This window comes from Plodia interpunctella, chromosome 30 (genome assembly GCF_027563975.2).
Source record: "Plodia interpunctella isolate USDA-ARS_2022_Savannah chromosome 30, ilPloInte3.2, whole genome shotgun sequence".
Classification (NCBI taxonomy): domain Eukaryota; kingdom Metazoa; phylum Arthropoda; class Insecta; order Lepidoptera; family Pyralidae; genus Plodia; species Plodia interpunctella.
In genome coordinates this window covers 1,231,674-1,247,496 of record NC_071323.1, presented here as the reverse complement: position 1 = coordinate 1,247,496, position 15,823 = coordinate 1,231,674, and the positions used below count along the sequence as shown (strand labels likewise).

The following is a 15,823-nucleotide window of genomic DNA, read 5'->3' as shown; positions in this document are numbered from 1 at the left end:
AAAAAAGTGTGTTAATTTTATTGGTATTTTTTTTTATGTGAAACAGCTGTCAATTTGCGAGACATAGCGCAGAAGCCCGATTCTCAGGCAATCGTAATTCATTTCCGCAAAATTTTTCGAAGATTTTTAAGCATATTCTACGAACGAAAAAATTACTATCGATCGATGCGTTCGTTTGAACGGGTTATTCCCAAAGCACTACTTCTACGGCGGTGATTTTTTTGTGAATACAGAAACAGGGCTTCAGAAAAAATGGATAAAATCTGTTGTAGTGAATTTCTATTGCGTGATAATCGGGCCCCAGAACCTAGGGATAGAAAATTTGAATTTTCGCTGCTGTACAATTATTCATTTTCAATAATTTTCATTATTGGCAAGTTAAAACTCATTTTTTTCCCCCTTTTCCCAAGAACGCATATACGAGACTGTATGCATGCGCACACGCAGCGATTGGCTGCGCGTCTGCGTGAGGCGAGACATCGCGCGATCATCTGACTATACTATCTGACGTGAACCAGTCACGTCATCGCAACGTGGACGAGTTAACCATAATGCCATCGACACTATCAATCTATCTATATATATAAATGTCGGTCGGGTCATGATGGAAAATGATCTTTTTCTGATTGGCCCGGGTCTTGGATGTTTATCTATATATGTATATGTTATAAAATATAGTATCGTTGAGTTAGTATCCCATTACGCAAGTCTCGAACTTACTTTGTGGCTAGCACAATCTGTGTGATTTGTCCTAATTTATTTGTTTAAACGACTAGGTATAATAATTTATACTAAAAGCCTTTACCTTACGGTGCAAATGCGAACAATTTCGTAAACAAAGAATATATAGAAAAAAATAAAACAATTTCCTCTGAAGATGATATAGGTAACCAAAGTCTTACACAGCTCAATTGACTGGTTCATTCATATATCGACCTTCGCAATACCTATCAGAGACTACAATCACTTCCATTCATGCGGTCGTATAAATTGCTCAACAACCGTATCTTCCCATCGTGTGATCCTGGTCGCATTCGTGGTTGCGACGCCGCAAAGCCAGTGCTAATAAAAATGCAGCTAATAACGCCACTATTATTATAAAGAGTAAAGCGTTTGTGGGTTTGTATGATTGAGGCGGTTAATCTCCGAAACTACTGAACCGATTTCAAAAATTATTTCACCTTTAGTAAGGTACATTATTCAAGATTGCTATAGGCTGTATTTTATCTCAAAATTCCCAAAGGAGCGAAGCCCCGGGCAACATCTAGTCAATTGCCAATTTGTTTTAATTTTCATCCGTTTTTGGTTAAAGGAAAGCTTAGAAACAAACAGACGCGGAATGCGACCTAGTTTTGTGCTATATTTAGTGATGGCATCGACTCTGGGCGGGGTAATGCCCAGCCTTGTCTTATTATAGGTACGCCCGTGGCTGTCTAGGTCACAGTCACGGACAAGCCAATAAGAATCGCACGAGTCAAGATCAAGGTTATTACGTGACACGGTCGTTCATCCCAGTGTCAAAGTTTAAAATTTATCAACTTAGGACGTACATACATCACTTATTGACGACAAAAATTTACTTAAAGTTAACCGCGCCGACTTCCAAAGCGCTTGTGAAGAAGCTGCGCGACAAACTTCACCGCAGCCTTTTCTACAAGACGTCAGTTATTAAACGTGTTCACGCTTCTGTCTGTTTTAACTTTTTTCCGTATATTTATCTTAAAATGAGCAAAAATATTTGGGTAGTTACGGTCAAGTCAAAACGGACACTGTTCTCAATGCGTCCAAAACAAAAAATGAGGCTTGTGTACGATAGTTAGCACAAGTGACGTCACAAATGTTGGTGTCAAAAAGGGTTTTAATTAATTACTTCAATCAAAACAAACAATATCAAATCCTTACATTCTATAGAACAAAATCTGCTGCCGCTTCTATGTTCGTGATAAACTCAAAAACTAATGAACGGAATTTCATGCAGTTTTGTTGGATGAAATGAAACGCAACCAACCAAAGTAGTAGTATCTGTTTATCTATGACTGAATGTCTATTGCCATCTGTCACTTTGTAGCGTTCGTTTTGCCGCCAATAAAATATCAAGTTGTCCGAAAATCACGAGTTTATTTTATCACATAACTACAATATTCCTACAAGTTTTCACCAACAGATAGTGTGATTACTAAGGAGGGTTTAGGTGCGCAATGTTTTTACGGGAGTGTTACTATTAATAAAATATATCCATTAATGTAACATTTGATTATCGTGTTTACGTGAATGCTTTTAAACATTTTATTTTATAAACAGGCAAATACCCAATTCAAAGGGGATTTCCAGAAAAACTAGTGCAAAAATCCGCTTCGTAACAAAAAATCGGAAGCGAAACTTAAATATAGTCCAAGTTAATAGATAACATAATTACTTATACAAAAACCTGTAGCGATAAAACTCTTCGTAAACATTCGGGTAAGGTCGGCCGAACAATAGTGTCGGATTTGGGACGAGGAGTCGAGGTTTACGCCTTGTATTTTGCCCAGTTATTTCCCAAGAAGTCGGGCGCAGACCCAACTATCGCCGATGGGTTTGCGACCGGCTGTTTTGGAAGAGCACGAGGCGTAAACACATCTATGTATGTGACAAAATTCTTTTATGAGTCGTTCACCCGTTTTTTTTACTGAATAGGGAAAACATAATCCCAACTAATATTATAAATGCGAAAGTAAGTTTGTTTGTTACCTCTTCACGCAAAATCTACTGGACCGATTGTAATTTGGTACACGGGTAGAAAATAACCTGGAATAACACATAGGGTACTTTTATATTAGCTGCGCCCCGAGGCTTCGCTCTCGTGGGAATTTCGGGATAAAAAGTACCCTATGTGTTATTCCAGGTTACATTCTACCCGTGTACCAAATTTCATAACAATCGGTTCAGTGGATTTTCGTGAAAGAGTAACAACATAATACATTTGACGACCTCGGTGGCGCAGCGGTAAAGTTCTTGCCACTGAACCGAGAGGTCCCGGGTTCGATCCCCGGTCGGGTCATGATGGAAAATGATCTTTTTCTGATTGGCCCGGGTCTTGGATGTCTATTTATATATGTATCTATTTATAAAATATAGTATCGTTGAGTTAGTATCCCATGACACAAGTCTCGAACTTACTTTGGGGCTAGCTCAATCTGTGTGATTTGTCCTAATATATTTATTTATTTATTTATTTATACACTCTTCACTTCATAGTCGTATTCCTCATGGCTGAGGGTCGCGGTCATTACGTGGAATGGAACACACACAACAACTTTCTTGGCATTATTAATGGAGTGGTTTACCATTACCTTCTCCATTTCACACACAAGTTGATAATCAACCAGTGTGCAGGTTTCCTCACGATGTTTTCCTTCACCGGAAGCAAGTGGTGGTCGATGAAAACTACATGAGTCAGATTGGTATACAAACTCATAGGGCACGAGTAGGATTCGAACCTGGGGCTTGCCGATCCACAGGCTGGCGTCTTAACTATTACACCACCACCGCTTCTATACATACACACATCCTCAAAAACGATCACATTTACGAGTATAATATCTGTAGAATAGGCTAGCTCCCGCCCCGGATAATAAAAACTATAATAAACAATACATCAAAAACTACACAATTATATATACTAGCTTTTGCCCGCGGCTTCGCTCGCGTGAATTTCTCTGCGAAAGTGGAACCGACATGATTTTCATACAAACTTTCAGCCCCCCATTATAGTCATTTGTGGGATCTTTAATTCTACATGCATATCGCATTTGATCAAAATAGATTCATAGTTTTAGCCGTGAAAGCGGAAGCGACGGTCAGACTTTCGCATTTATAATATTAGTATGGATAACACGTACATATATAATATATCAAATATTTGAGTAACAGCAAAACATCACTTATGTAATCCAGTAAAATAACAAATTTATTGTTAAACAAGTCAATATTTACACTATCCTCGCCTCACAGATGCAGAAACCAAAGTGACGTAAACAAAAAAAATATTATTGTTTTTTTTTTTTTTAATTATTATTCAATACAGTCAATAGCACAAATATGCCCACATCTCGTTCGGTATAGGCATAACGCGATTTAGGCACACTGCGTTATAGGTTTGTATACCTAGCAAACCGAGCAAATACCTAAGTAATTTGTATACCGAGCAAAGGATCAAGTTACCCTCTATGTCGCGGTAATAGCGGCGAGTTTTCAATGAATTTGGGTGGGTTAATGAGCTGTTGACTTTACCTGACATCTATACTATTATTATAAAGATGTAAGCGTTTGTGAGTTTGTACGTTAGAGGCGGGCAATCACCGAAACTACCGAACCGATTTCAAAAATTCTTTCACCATTAGAAAGGTACATTATTCAAGATTGCTATAGGCTATATTATATCTCGAAATTCCCACTGGAGCGAAGCCCCGGGCAACGTCTAGTGTTAATATATTTTCTTACATGTTCGAGTGAAAAAAAAACCACACAGTTCTAAGCGCGCTACCCCGTGGCCTTATGTAAATTAAGTGTTGTAACAAGCAGTATTATACCCATTTAATTTATTCTGTATACTCTACGTATACTGTGGTGACATATACAATACTTGCGTAGTATTTTTAACTATGATTTTTTACCTGTATCTAGTGCTGCGGTATTGCTGACTGACTATATCCCAATCCTAACCAATATTACAAATGCGAATGTAAGTTCGTTGCCTCTTCACGCTCTATCTGCTCGACCAATCTTCTTGAGATTTTGCACACATGTAGTTTGAAGTGTGGAGTAGGACATAGCGTTTCATCCAGGAAAAATAACAGTTCCCGTGGGATAATTACGCGGGCAAAAGCTAGTAAAAATATTATTATGTTTGTTGTCTTCACGGCTGGAGAAATTTTTATGAATTTTGGTATTGAGGTAGTTTGTTCACTCGGAACACATAGGGTACTTTTTATCCCGAAAGTACGCGATTCACATAGGATTTAATCGAAAAGTCTGATAGTCAATAGCGCTTTATAAATTAGATGGCGCTACTGTGCATAAAAACGTAACGTTATTTTTTAAATAATTGCACAAGGAACACCGAGGTGTGCTGCTAGTATCCCTGTTATTCATCAAAAAGTTAAAACATACTAAGCTGAAATATGTTTTGTCTCTTTCTGTTAATTTCAAATATTGTAAAATGAGAGACAAAACAAATCGATTTTGATGAAATCTGGTATAAATGTAGTGAAAGAGCTCCATTCAGACATAGGCTGCTAATTTTTTTTTCAAAAATCAAAACCCCCATCATCATATTTCAATATTAGGGGTTGAAAATTTGTACGAAAATAATGTTGGTTTCAAATCTACGCGAGCGAAGCCCCGAGCAAAAGCTAGTTCAACAATATGTACTATGAAGATTGTTTTCATGTTGGAACTTGTAAAAGGGATGATATACCGTTGAGCACATTGTAATATAAATAAATAAATAAGTATCAGGACAAATCACACAGATTGAGCTAGCCCCAAAGTAAATTCGAGACTTGTGTTATGGGATACTAACTCAACGATACTATATTTTATAACAAATACATATATAGATAAACATCCAAGACCCGGGCCAATCAGAAAAAGATCATTTTCCATCATGACCCGACCGGGGATCGAACCCGGGACCTCTCGGTTCACTGGCAAGAACCTTACCACTGCGCCACCGAGGTCGACAAATGTACATACAACTTTTTATAAAGATGGCTCATTTGGCAGTGGACTGTAAATGAATGCTTTTCGGAGCTGGTTACATAAATATAGAGTTTACTTCGGTCGGAGCACTTTTTATACGCTCGAAGGAAAAGGACAAACATTTTTTAAATGTGAGCGTCAGTGTTGCTATAATCAAAAACCGGGCTGAGCTTAATAAAACCTTTTTAAAAATTTAAATTGGTCGCCGCCACAAAATGGCGAATTATAAATGGATCGTTAAGATTAGGCAGTCAAATACATTGAAACTGAAATCTGATTAATCCAGCACGAATCCCCCACTCAAAATGTAAACAAAATCAGAAGAAAGACAAGGAACAATATTAGTTGTAATTCAGTGTTGGGGTTTCCAACAACAATGAAGGTGAAAGGTGTCCTCGGAAGACCAGCCTTGTGGTTATCACCGCAACATTATGCTGAGAGGAAGCCCTTTTGGTATACACAAATACGCCCAAATTGTGAAATCCTGTATATAAAAATACTTAAGTTTGTGATATCAAATAAAATATATTTTCTTTCTTTGTTTCTTTCAATGAAAAAAGTTTTGACACTGACGTAGTGCGTTGACGTATCGAAACTTCATACAATTCTTGCGTTGTCTGTCGACGGACGTCAAGATGACGGAGCTCGACTGAGCAACGAGGCATGGCCCTAACGCCATTAAAAGAAAATTATGAATGAAATAACGCATCAGGTACTTGTTATACAATGTTTAAACTATAATAGATTAAAATTAGAACAATCGAAAGAAACTCGAACTTAATGACGAGATTAAAACAGTAGTCAACAAATCTTTGTTTTTAATGCCGTAATCCATCAAGATAAATAAAAAAAAGCAATTAAAGTTCATCGTTCGATTATAGAAAAAACAACTTTTGATTATGATCTCATAGTCTAAATTTTTTTTTTTTTATAAATCACTGTTTAATGAGCCATGTTTTGTGTAATTTGTTTCTCTCCAACTTGTTTAATGCATTTGAAAATAACTAGAAAATAAGTACATTTTTGTGCCAATTGTATGTAAATACGAATTTACTTTTTAGGGTTCCGTAGCCAAATGGCACAAACGGAAACGGGAAAAAAGATTCGACATGTCTGTCTGTCCGTAGGTATGTCACAGCCACTTTTTTGCGAAAGTATAAGAACCCGATGAAAATTGGTAAGTAGATTTATTCTGTGAACCGCATTAAGATTTTACACAAAACTAGTAAAAAGAAAACAATTTTGAAGGTCCTAATACTTAAGAATTGAAACTCATTTTTTTTTAAATCAAATCCATACGTGTGGGTTTATCTATGGATAGGTCTTCAAAAATGATACTGAGGTTTCAAATATATTTTTTAGTTTGCGCGAGAAACACTTCCAAAGTGGTAAAATGTGTCCCCCCTCCCCTGTAACTTCAACTTAAATAAGAGAATGAAAAAACTCAACAAAATATATGATTCAGAGGCGAAAACAGCATTCCCAAAGAGGGTTAACGCCAGACGGGCCGGTCGTGAAATCACAGGAGAATGTTTAAGTTTTTTTTTTGTTCTGAAGCTTTATCTGTAGTCGGGTATGTAACACAGAAGGAACCCCACGTGAGAGTAAAGGACAAGTGTCTTTTACGACAGTGACTCGGTTTTTTTCCCTTACTCTCCTCTGTTAGTTGGCACACGAGTGTTAAGACCTTTGAACTTCGTGACGTACGCGTTACTTCAACCAACCTGCGTCACTGGTACTTAGTATTTCTGTCCGTTAACGCGATATGTGGATAAACAGAAACAAACAAAAAAAATAGCGGCCAAGTGCGAGTCGGACTCGCCCACGAAGGGTTCCGTATGGCGATTTACGATTTATAAAAACACTACTTACTAGATCTCGTTCAAACCAATTTTCGGTGAAAGTTTACATAGTAATGTACAGTCTGCCACAGAGAAATCTAATCCCTAAGAGATGGTGTTCAAATCGCGGGGGGTCAGATTTTTCTGTGGCAGACTGTACAGTATATATTTTTTGAGTTTTATCATCCTCTTATTTTAGAAGATAACAGTGACTCAGTGTACTCGAGTGTACACTCGTATGGGTATGATAAAAAAAAATTTTTGAGTTTTAGTTCTAAGTATGGCGACCCCCAAAATTTAGTTTTTTTTTTTCTATTTTTGTGTAAAATCTTAATGCGGTTCACAGAATACATCTACTTACCAAGTTTCAACATGTATAGCTCTTGTAGTTTCAGAAAACAGTGGCTGTACATCCGTACGTCCGTATGTACATACTTTACATATGGACGGACAGAGAGACATGACGAATTTATAAGAGTTCCATTTTTGCCAATTGGGCATCGGAACCCTAAAAAGGAGAAAACGTAAGCACGCATTTGGTGTCACGTGTTTTATATTTCACGGTAGCTCCTCCTGGTTACTAACTGTTGCCAGCGACTTCGACAGCGGCAAAAAGTACAGACAGCTACCAATACAGACAATCATTAAGTGCTTAATTAATGACATAACGATGTATAATGAACTGATTATGCAATACAAGTAGACACCATTAGTACAAGACTGTCCTATTATACATTTGTTGCCTAAACATCACAAATATCGAAACAGCATACTTGAAGCTAAAGTATGTTTGTCTCTTTGTCTGTCAATTTCAAATATTATAAAGTGTGACCAAACATATCTGTTACTTCACTTTAAAATATGGGAGGTAAGTATATTAAGTACTAGCTGCGTCCCGGGGGTTCGCTCACGTGGGAATTTCGGGATAAAAGGTACCCTATGTGTTATTCCAGGTTACATTCTACCCTTGTACCAAATTTCATAACAATCCGTCCAGTAGATTATGCGTGAAAGAGTCACAAACAAACAAACAAACAATCAAACAAACAAACAAACAAACAAACAAACAAACAAACAAACAAACAAACAAACAAACAAACAAACAAACAAACAAACAAACAAACAAACAAACAAACAAACAAACAAACAAACAAACAAACAAACAAACAAACAAACAAACAAACAAACAAACAAACAAACAAACAAACAAACAAACAAACAAACAAACAAACAAACAAACAAACAAACAAACAAACAAACATACACACACACATCCTCATAAACTTTCGCATTTATAATAGCAGGATACACAAAAAAAAATCACTAGTTAGTGTGTACCCGACTACTCATTATTAGTTAACGTTATCCAGTAAAAGTCACGTCAGATACCTTTAGGCGACAAGAAACAGTAAACAGCCAATTCATTGCTATGATTCAGAAATAAACTTCTTTGTTCAAAAAGGATGTGAAAACTTTTATTCCCTGGTGCATACGGCCATAGGCTGCGGTGAGCACTTACCATCAGGCGGGCCAGCCTGTATGATTGCTGAGTAATGTAAATCGAAAGCTTCTCATGCCATCTCCACACTATCGTCCAACTGGGACACACGCCGACGCGAACGCGTGAACATCGCGGATAGATGATAGTACGAGTGCCTTTATTTACCGCAAATTCAAATTCAAATTCAAAATTCTTTATTCAATTTAGGATGATATACATCACTTATTGACGTCAAAAAAAATACTTAAACTAAGTCTACTGCCGGCTTCCAAAGCGCAAGTGAAGAAGAAGCGGCGCAACAAACTTCACCGCAGCCTTTTCTCCAAGGACGTCAATTAACAAATATAGGTCTTATATTATATCTATATTAAAAATTAGGAGGACGAATTTACATCATTATTAAAAATGTCAAAATTTGAATAAATAAATAAAATAAAATATGTATTTCCAATAAAATTATTGAATTGAAAAACCAGCAATGTATGCACCGAATCCGTCAAAGATTGGCGAACTGTTCGACGACATTGTGAAGCCGGTATATATAATAAAAGTTTATTATGTCGTGTTACAACATTATATGTACCTATAAACCTGTTAGTTTACACATTATTTACCAAGATGGTACAAAGGTCAACTTATGCTAAAAGAATTCTCTACCAGTCGAAACTAGTAACATGTTTTATTCTTGACTTCAAAAGGGTTTAATTAAATAAAACTAGCTTTTGCCCGCGGTTTCGCCCGCGTGAATATCCCACGGGAATATTTTTCCAGGATGAATGATAGCTTGTCCTTCTCCGTACTTCAAACTAACATTGTATGCGCAAAATTTCAAGAAGATTGGTTTAGTAGATAGCGCGTGAAGAGGTGACAATCTTAAATTCGGATTTATAATATTAATTAGGATTCTCTATCTATTGTTATAATAATAATTAATTTATGTTTTAAACTTTTTAACTTACTTCGCCCGCGAATATTTCGTGGGTCCGCTCATGATAGCTTATTATCGATATCTCGCGTTCAATGTAACGGATCGCGATGAATCCTATACAAGATTTTAAGTTAGACCTTCCGCTACACAACTGTATAAACCGCCTCAAATTCCATCCAGTGGTATTTGCGTGATGCGCGAACAAACATACAGACAGACAAAATTTCTAAAAAATGTAGTTTTGGCTTCTATTAGTGCCATAATCGCCACTACGCATTTTGAATAATTTATATTATTTCTTAGCAAAAATTAAAACAATATTTATACAGATTATGCTATACTAGATAAAGAATTTTAGTATAGAAAGTATATTATAGTTTTCCATCGCATAACGCAGTCGCTGTCGACTAAATCGAAAACGGTCACAACTTTAAGTCAAATTCAAATCATTTATTCAGAAATTAGACCTTCACAGGCACTATATCTCGTCAATTTTTATATTTATAGTTATTTCTCACAAGCTACAAACTACTGGCATTTCGGAACGACCACTGTCTGTGTCTACTGTGACCACATTGCATTATAGAAAAAAATATTATACTTTTTACTAAAATTCTTAATCAAAAAAACATATCATGGCGTTAGTATGGTAGGAGTAATCGCCCTAACGTACACATTGACGTCACAATATCCGCGAAGCGATTTGTATTATAGGAAAATTTTGATCTCGATACGAGATCGTAACAGTAACCAACGACCGTTTCCTTATCCTTCTTCATTTATATAAGAATAATCTTACTGGTTTTTACAAATTTAAAATATCTAAAGTAGGCTCCGTAAGCAAGGTGCCCATCACACAGGCAGCGTTCCCGCGTTGAAATTCGCTGTGCGAATAAACTACCCGAGCGGGGTTCACCTGTTGCCTTCCTCAGTCGTTTGTCCAACCCCCGTGCGCCCCAAGAACTTAAGTCTCGACGCCACAAACTCGTATTGGGCGCCGGGACAACAACATTATATATTGCAAATCTGTCACGTTTGCATTCTGACGTTCTTCGCCCAAAACTTTCAAACGGTTTTACTTTTTCTCAACCTGTGCGATTTGTCTCTATATATTTATTTTTATTTATTTATTCGGCATCACTTCATTGTGAGAAAATTGCAATGGCAGACATGTCAACGATGCAAAACGCTGCAAACACATTTTAACATGATAATACTTTACATAGAATGCAGTTTACATTCTAATGTCAAGGACATTACAACAGGAAGTATTTAAATATAGGATTTCTGACGGTGACAGTCATATAATATACTAGATGTCGCCTTCGTTCCCGTGGGAGTTTCGAGATAAAATATAGCCTATAGCAATCTTGGATGGTGTACCTTGCTAATGGTGAAGGAATTTTTGAAGGAGAGTGGACGCCTCAAACATACAAAATCACAAACGCCTACATATTTATAATAATAGTATAGACTATGCAGGTTATTTTATTAACCTATGGGCTTAACTGGCTACCCTCTGAAAGCTAGAAGGGCGTAGGGACAGGGGAAGATCGAAACAGATGACGAGAAGATTTGGGCGATATTCTGCGGTGGTGGCAGCAAGCCGCAACCGGTATCAATTCATGGAAGAAAGTAGGGACCAGGGCCCGGCAGTGGGACACACAACAGGCTAGAATAAAAAAAATATCCCACTGTTGGGTAAATGCCTCTTCTTTACTCCGCCATCTATGCGTAACTATAATTACTAACCATGCAGTTTACTGGACCAAAAATCTATATACATTCTATACTAGCTACGCGCCCCGCCCGGGGTTTCGCTCCCGTGGGAATTTCAGGATAAAAAGTACCCTATGTGTTGTTCAAGGTTATTTTCTACCCGTGTACCAAATCTCATAACAATCGGTCCAGTAGATTATGCGTGAAGAGGTAACAAAAAGCAAACTTACTTTCGCATTTATAATATTACTTGGTATACATATAATAAAAATTTTTGGGCAACGGTAGCATTCCCAAAAAGGGTTGAAGTCAGGCGGTAAGCCGGTTGTAAAATCACAGCCAAATCTTCCAAATTGAGTGGCAATTGTTTTTACGCTAACCCCGGGCGTCTGGGGCGTCACAGCTACGAACCGCAACCGTGAACACGCGAGTAAATAATTTTGAATATTTGACATAGGGAAAATAACATTAACTCACACCATTACGCACGAACTTGTACAAGCACTTAACTCTTTATAATATTAGTGTACAAGAGGCATACAATTGTTAATAGGTGTCATGTTAGATTTACATCAACATCTGCTATTATTCAATAAATATATTTATATTTTCTAAAGGTCACAGATACGAAACATCTAGGGTTGTCACCTAAATAGGTACTCATAAAATATTATCGTACTTTATTTTAGCCAATTATACTAATACTAACGGGACGGGTTCGCTCGGTTAAGAACACAATAAATTAAACACCTAAACCTTCTTTAGGATCTACACTATCTATTGGTGAAAACCGCATGAAAATTTGTGCAGGCGTTTTTGTGTTTATCGTGAACAGACAGACAGACAGACGCGGCAGAGGACTTTCTTTTATAATATGTAAGGACTACAGTAGGCCCAATTAATGATGCTTCGTCAAAATTTATAAATGTAACCTCGTAATGAAGGACACGGAGGGCACATAATATTTATTGTTCCAAAATCAGATTACTAAAAAAAAATTTTATAAATAATACGAACAAAAGAAGACATTTTTGACAGTTCCAGCAAAAGGCTGTCAGATGTCAAAAGTGACCTATAAAATTGGTTCTACTTTTAGTACAGATTTACATCGAATGATATCGAAATCTGTGTATACTAGCGACCCGTCCCGGCTTCGCTCGGGTAAAACCATAATAATATACAACTTAACCTTCCTCAGGAATAGCACGTCTATTGTGAAAAACTAATATAACCTAACGTAGCCTAACGAATATAAATCTGCTTTGAAAACGAATCAAGAATCAAATTTGCACGAAAAAAATAATTGTTTAAAACTACATTTTTCTTGGATTTCACAAAATTACACAATATATTTTCAGTGGTGTTTCGAAATATTATTTCTCAGCAAATAAGGTGGCAGCCGTGATGTCGGCGGTGGTCGTGTCGTATACGGAGGTGAAATCGATAGCTGAGGACAGAATTAGATGGAAAATGCTCCAACGAAAAGAACAAAGTGCTTAATTGATTGATTGTTTGAAGGTGGCAACCCTAACACGTATAAACACGACATACTGTTTACGAAGTTGTCGATCGAAGATTATTTATTAATATCTATAATACAAATGATAGCTACCTGGATAATAATGGAATTATTATATTAATTGAAACTTATGGGTTTTTATCAAGGAAATAAACTAGGCTATACACGGTTATTATTTTAAAAAAATATTTTCCTGAAATTTGTTGTCATAAGCATTGCCGTTCAACGTGGCAACGCTGTCAGTTTCTGGGCACGCTACCTCAAGGTAACGAACTGCAAGGACTGGCATTTTTGTAAATAATTCTTATTCTTATTTTTATTATAGTAAGTGACATTTTATGAAATATATTTTCTGTTTAAGAAAAAAACTTATTATTAAAAAAATCGAAGTTAGTACATAACTATGGTAATGATTGGCAACTAGTAGACGAGGGCCTAGTTACCTGGTGGGCTACCATAAAACATAAAATACACAGCACGTCATGTCACAAACCCCATTCAGTAGTTATTGGGTTATGCGCGAAAAAACATGTTGACAGGCAGACAGACAAAAGTTAGAAAACAATAGTTTTGGCTTCTATTAGTCCCATAAAAAAGTCTCATAAATAATTTTCCTTGATATCTCCCATGTGACATAGCCCACATACGATCATATTTAGTAACAGTATTCATAAAAAAAAAACATGGTACAGATTAAATCAAATTCGTTTAAAATTATTAGTTTTATTCATTAAAAATACTAATTTATCTCAGTTTATTATATCCATATTAACTTAACACGCCGACATTGACAGCACGAGAATAAAATTTTACTATAAAAACGTTTAAATTTCGAACCGTCAACGCCCGTTTTTGTATAAAAATCAAACAAGGTTACAGAGGAATACGAACGTCACTACTACACGTACACACAACACGACTACTTTCGCCGCGCAATCATGCGATCGGATTTACATAAAAATTAAAACGGACAACATTAAAATGTCTTAAACCAAAAGCACACTCACTTTGGGACAGTGTTCGCTGCGTTATGCCAGTACTATTAGCAGATATCGCCAGCAGATTTTTATCACGCGCGTTTAGAACACTCGCGGTATTAATTCGAACGAGCGACACGTCCGACCCCGTCGGTTGCCAGCGGGAGACTGAATTGAAATGACAGTTCGAATTTCGAACGTGCGCCTGCGCATGCGACCTTTTGGTTCCCTCGTGGCGTGGCTCAATTCTGATGGGTGCATGAACCGTTATCATCAGGTTTCTATAGTTAATGAAATTTAGGCGACCGTGACTGTCATGCGACTTGATAAGTTTTTTATTATTTTATATAAATAAACCAATTGTGTCAATCACACAACGGATTATCCTATTTTTTCAGCTCTGGGTTCCAGTATTGGTAATTTTAGGCAGTTTTTCTGATACGTTGCCGATACTTTAAACTAGCATTTGACCGCGACTTTGAAGAGCGTGAAGAGGTAACAAACAAACATACTTCCGCATTAATAATATTAGTTAGGATTAAGATTTTTGATAATTCACATTTCTTGTTCAGTCCCCTGTTTCTCGACGGGGCACTAGTAGGTACCCCCAATTATTAACGTTTTATGATTTTCTTTTATCTATGGTTTTAAGGGTGAACTATCGAGCATTTTGACCGCCGTCATTAGCGTCCTAAAAAAAAGAACCCTTTCAAAATATTTATTGATAAAATTTTACACTACCCCCAACACAGATTACAGATTAAACAAAGCGTCTTGTCTGTTCGTGTGATTCCTGAGGAAGGTTTAGTTGTATAATTTATTAAGTTTTCTTCCGAGCAAAGCCGGAACTGGCCGCTAGTATATATCATAAATTCTGTCTGCCTATTCGCGATAAACTCGGAAACTACTGCACGGATTTTCATGCGTTTTTCACTAATAGATAGCGTGATTCCTCATAGAATGTGAACATGTGAACCTTAAGTTTATAATTATTATGATTTTACTCGAGCGAAGGTGTGACGGGCCGCAAGTTATTCATAAATTAGTACGTAGGTAGAAAGCAAAATCTTGTGTTTGTTGAAACTTGAAGAAGTGTAAAATTACGGTGGACGAAATGTTCAAAAATTGACACAATATTGGCAACACGATAAATAGATAAGTAAAATAGCAACCTTCGTCGACTTTGACGATTATTCTGGGTCATAGGTCCAGCGGCACCGTTATTGAAAGGTCGTTAAAGATTATATAAAATCGCTATCATCTCTTGCATGTAATCATACTAACGCCATATGCGTTGAGCACGTATCGAGAAAAAATATACATTATTTTTTACAAAAACGTAATTTTCATCACAAATTCTTTATTCAAATTACGCCAATAAATGATGTATTGAAATTAGGATGATATACATCATTTATTGACGTCGAAAATTTACTAAGTCAACCGTCGACTTCCAAAGCGCAGGTGAAGAAGCGGCGCAATAACTTCACCGCGACCTTTTCTCTAAACACATCATCAGACACCATAAATTGAGTCGTCAGAGAGATCTTGTAGCAGACAGTTCAGTAAAACGTCGAGTTCCCGTAGTCGGTAGCC

General features: G+C 36.8%; 1 protein-coding gene across 2 annotated transcripts in view; it reads right to left on the bottom strand.

Moving 5' to 3' along the window:
• ATPCL (ATP citrate lyase) overlaps window positions 1–15,823 on the bottom strand; it is a 56,335-nt gene that overhangs the window by 34,400 nt on the left and 6,112 nt on the right. Inside the window, exon 1 of one of the 2 annotated variants that reach the window (XM_053767420.1) lies at window positions 14,258–14,411. The exons of the other annotated variant lie outside the window; for it this stretch is intronic. The gene's annotated coding sequence lies outside the window, so the exon portion shown is untranslated. Of the gene's footprint in view, window positions 1–14,257; window positions 14,412–15,823 lie in introns of those variants that run through there. 2 annotated transcript variants of the gene reach the window in all.